The following is a 5,291-nucleotide window of genomic DNA, read 5'->3' as shown; positions in this document are numbered from 1 at the left end:
GAGCCATCCACCCTGTGGAGCATGTTAGAAGTCCACTGGGGCACTGGTGGCATAGTTAAAGTGGATCCTATGTAACACTTGCATTCATTAGCAGAGAAAGAATGCATCTGCTAAGAAGAGTGACAACTGTTATGTGGATGGCACTTCTCATTGTCAAGTTGTAGAAAGCATTCAGCTAAGTCCTCAGCTTGTTAAACTTCAAAGAGCTACAGGTGTATTTTCCTCCTGTCAGCTATTAAGCATTCCATTTAATTTGTAAAGCCAGAGCAGATTTTCTTGATGGCTTGGCTCTCAGGATTGGTGACTGACTTTTGTAGCTAGACATGCTTTGTTGTCCCCCTCTTCTTTGCACATGAAATTTCCTATCTAAATCACAGAATTTCATCAATCCTAAAACCAAGATTTTTCTCACACTTTAATATTTCTGAAATTAGAGTGCTGCTCACAAAAAGGTATCTTACAATTATAAAGCCAGTATCTTAGATTCTATTAAATGTGGTATTTCTTCCAGTTGAATATAAGGTTATTACTCTCCAAAAGCAATTATTATTGTTATAGACTTGTTATATGCAATTTTCTCTGTTTCCAGACCAAAAAAATCTTAGAGTCCATGGAGTTCCAAGGACTGGTTAAGAAATTATGGTCACAGGGAGGTCCATCCTTACCACTCTAAATCTTATACTGGAAAAGACAGACACAGACAGCCAGGAAATGAATGGGAAACTGTTCATTTGTCTACATTAAATGGGATTCTGTTTAGCAGGAAGGAGGCAGCAGACTTGGGACTTGCCTAGTAGAGAGGTGCTCCCTAAAGTATGGTTCAAAGACTGACTGCACCAGAATTTCCTTGTAAGCTTGCTGAAAAATAAAAGTGTGACTGTCAGAGTCGTATTGAGAACACCCCAGTCTCATTCCTGGTGATGGTACCCTAAAATTTGTATTGAAAACAAGAGGTTTTTATTTATACTAAAATACAAAAACTGAGTTATTACTTTTTGTGAAAGCTGAATACCCACCATAGCCAAGGCACTTATATTTTAATTTGCTATGATTTAGAACTCTCAAAATCCTTTAGAGCTATGCAGTAGTCATACATTTTCAATGGAGGGAACATGAAAGCTCTAGTCATAAGGGCTAGAGTCACAACAGCTAGAGTCACCCCCAGGAAGGTGGAGAGCAGATATGAACCCCGACTGACTTCAGGGCTTTCACGGCCCATTTGGTCCTCATTAAATGCAAAACATAATTTATAGAACTTATTTGGAACCAAGTGGATAAAAACTATTGAATTTGCCTATTCCCTTTACCTAGCAATTGCATTTCAAGGAATTATACTTCAGAAATATTCAAGCATTAGCACAATCACACATACAAACACACACACAAAAGCACACATGAATATTCTCTGTAGCATTTGTTGTGATAATAAAAAAAGTTCAGAAATAAGTCATAGATAGACTGGGGGGGGCTAAAAACTTATGGTACTTCCATTCTAAGAATTACTGTACAGCAGTGAAAAATGTAAGGGATGGAAAAATTCTAAGGACAGGATTAACAGTAAAAAGTGAATGTAGGCACAAAAATTTAGAGTGCCATTTAGTTAAATAAAAATGCCTTAATCTATGCATGTGCTATAAACATGACGAAACTATCCAGAAAGTTACATGGCCCAATCACAAACGGTGATTCCCCCTTGGGGGTGATGGCATGGAGGTGGACGGCAGGAATGTGTGGGTGACATTACTAAAGTGTCCACTCTCATTTCTTTTGTTTTTTTTTTTAAGCAAGGATTTACTTTTGTATGACAAGATAAAGAAGGAGAAAAAGGAGGAATATTCCCTGGTCCCCATGCAGAAAATGGGAGAAAAGACTATTACTTCTATGTGATATTAATTTTTAACCATGAGAATTCAGATAAAATTTTAAACAAAAAGGAAGCAAAACATGTATTGTAAATTATTCACGCACCCCTTTTTAACCTGAGGTTATATTCAGACAGTGGCTAAGGACTGTGGACTCTGCAGAATAGCATAGACAAAGGAAACTTGCTGTTTTTTGTTATGAATTATGTACTTTGCCTAATGGGTAGCTTGTTTTTTTATTCCAAATCAGAACTGTGAATTATAAAAGCATAAGTCAGCAAAATCTACAAGTATAACCTGTGTTGGGGAACCGTTCCTGGTAATAGTAGCACTGGGCTTGTTGGAAACTAGTCATATTTCATTTTATGCATAGTTGCTCCCAAGTTCTAATAAAGAGTCCATATTATCTGCTGGTTACCTAGGGGATTTAAGAAGGTTCATCAAAGTGTATGCAGTACAGAGATAAGTTGCCTGCAATGCACGGTCACATTCTTCCTGGTATATTGACGAAAAACAGCTTTTCAGAAAATCTCTGTCCTTTGTGTCCTTTTCTTGTTTTGAAAAACCCAAATTAGCTCACTGTGTTTCAATAGCTGTGTCATTTGCTTTAAAGAGGTCTTTTTTTTAAAAGATGCCTGAAATGACAGGCTTTGTGCCATAAATCATTTAATTCTCAATAAAGAATACAGAATAGACTCACTGAGGGAATATACCAGGGTTGTGGCTCGCGGTGAGGGCTGGGCAGTTCTTCATGACTTACACTGAGGGAACAGATGGAAAAATTTTGATTATTCTCAGCACCAGTGACTCAACTTGCCTTCCTTGATGGGTAGTCTCATTGGTTTTATTCTTTTGCCATATTATCTAGTTAGATCAGCCCATCACAGGGAATGAGGCATATCCTCTTACAAGCTGTCTGACCCTTGGTAAGTTACTTGTCCACTCTGAAACTCATTTGTATAAAAAAAGGAATGCACACCTTAATTCTAAAAGTAAGCATTTATAGCTTCTCCCACTCAAAGGTCAATGGGAAAAATATGGGCTGGCCTTGGGACTTGCTTTAACCAATAGGATGTGGTGGAAGTGATATTGTGCCAGCTCAAGCCTCAAGAGAACTTGCACTCTCTCTTTTGGAATCCTGCTAACTTTTGTGGGAACAAGCCCAGGCTACTTGGCTGGAGGACTGACCAACTGACCACATAGAGCAGAGATGAACCAGCCCAGAACGACCGGCTTAAGCAACTTCACCTGAGATAGAAAAACCAGCCAGTCGAGACTGTCTTAGATGGTCACCCTACAGAATTGTCAGTTTAGTACACAATGGTTGTTTCAGTCACAGTGATGCTTAATCTTGTGTCATTTTGACTGGGATAACGGATGGCCAGATAGCTGTAAAACATTATTTCTGGGTATGTCTGTGAGGTGTGTCTGGAAGACATTATATTTTGAATTGGTGGACTAAGTGAGGAAGACTGCCCTTGTGAGGTGAGTGGGCATTCTTCAATCCATTCAGGATCCTAGATTTTCCTTTAACATCACATCTATTTTGTCATCTTGTGTGGATATTTCCTTTATGACTTTCTGTGGTTATCCTGGGCTTATGGAACATTTTATTGATAGATAGCTTATTACCTGTGGACATAATCTATCACAAAAATCATGTTGTGATTTGTTCTGTGTGTGTATGTGTGTGTGTGTGTGTGTGGTGTTGAATCCAGGGCCTCATGATGCTAAGCAGGTCCCTACCATTGAGCTATACCCCAATCTTCATGTTATTTGTAATAAGAAATATACCCGCGTGCGCACACACACACACACACACACACACACACACACAGAGTTTGGCACAGTACTCCTAAAACCCTGGTATCCTAAACAAAGTGCTAAGTGCATTGTTCCCCCTGGTTCCTGACAAGATGCTAATCCCTTGGGAGATGGGAGTATGCTTTGTTCTAATGAGGTGACCACAAACACCCAGCCATGATGGTCACTTAGAACTTTCAGTCCCACCCCATCTGCCTCCTCTGGAGGTGGGACTTTGAGTAAGTTGACCATTTTTGTGTGATGAAACCTCAATAAATGTCCCATGGAGTGCAGGAGCTTCCAGGTTGTTGACTGTGTGGTGAGGGCTTGGAGGCATCACATCCCTTCCCATGCTCCTTGCCCTGTGCAGCCCTCCACCTGCCTGCTCATCTGTATCCTTTGCAATATCCCTTACAATACCCTGGTAAACATAAGTAAATGCTTCTCTGAGCTCTGTGAGCCATTCTAGCAAATGACTGTTAAACCCCAAAAGGGAGCCATAGCTACCCAAATCTATACCCAGTAGGTCAGAAGCACCTCAGGCTCAGACCTGTGATTGGCATCAGAGGTGGGGACAGTCTTGTGGGATTGAGGCCCAAACCTGTGAAAGCTGATTCTACCTCCTTGTAGATATTGTCAGAATGGAACTGAATTATAGGACACCCAGCTAGTATTGGATAATTGACCATTGTGGGGGAAACCCCACACACCTGGCCACCGTATTTTCTAGGTTGGGAGACAGTAGGAGAAAATCTTTTGGTTTTCCTACATGATCTGTGTGGGAGCTCAGAGAAGTTTCCAGTTTGAGAATAGCCCTGAGGAGACAGTTTCAGATCCAGCTTGCCTTAGAGGGAAATATCTGCAAATGGCACTGTCCACTGTAACTACAGCAGAAATCACCAAGCCACAAGGCCCTGTTAGAGTGACCTACCCAACTCCAAAGCCCATGCTCTTTGCACCTTATTATAGTATTTTCTGAGGACCTGCCCCAAGCCAGTTCATTGGCCCTCCGTGTGTCAGGACACACTGGCCTTCCTAAGTACCTGCCCTGTGCCAGTTCCTTGTCCCTGGGGAGATGCCAAGCCATAGCTGAGACAACTCAGCATCTTCACTAAGCCAGGAGTTCTTAAATTCTAAGATAGGACTCCTGAGGAATTCATAAGGGTTTGGGGAGCTCTGTGCCAGGAACCAGTGATAAAGACTGAAGTATGTGTTTTTCTTGTCATAAGTCACAGCATCACGTGGATGGAGTCCAGAAGTGCAGGATATTAATGCCCAACCTTTCATCCTCAGAAGGGCAATTTAATTTTTTTGGTGGTATTGGAATTTGAACTCAGGGTCTTACCCTTTCTAGGCAGGTGTTTTATCATTTAAGCCACACAGCAGCCCTTTTTTGCTTTAAGTATTTTCTTGGATAGGTTATTATGCTTTTTACCAGGGCTGGCTTTGGATTGTGACCCTCTTACCTACACTTCCCCCATAGCAAGTATTATAGATATGTACCACCACACCTCGCTTGTTTGTTGAGATGGGGGGGGTCTCCATAACTTTTTCCCCAGGTTGGCCTAAAACCACAATCCTCCTGACCTCTTCCTCCCATCAAGGGCCCTTCTGGTGTTACAGGTG

The sequence above is a fragment of the Castor canadensis genome, chromosome 15 (genome assembly GCF_047511655.1).
Source record: "Castor canadensis chromosome 15, mCasCan1.hap1v2, whole genome shotgun sequence".
Classification (NCBI taxonomy): domain Eukaryota; kingdom Metazoa; phylum Chordata; class Mammalia; order Rodentia; family Castoridae; genus Castor; species Castor canadensis.
The sequence above is the reverse complement of the archived record's forward strand: the minus strand, read 5'-3'. Positions refer to the sequence as shown.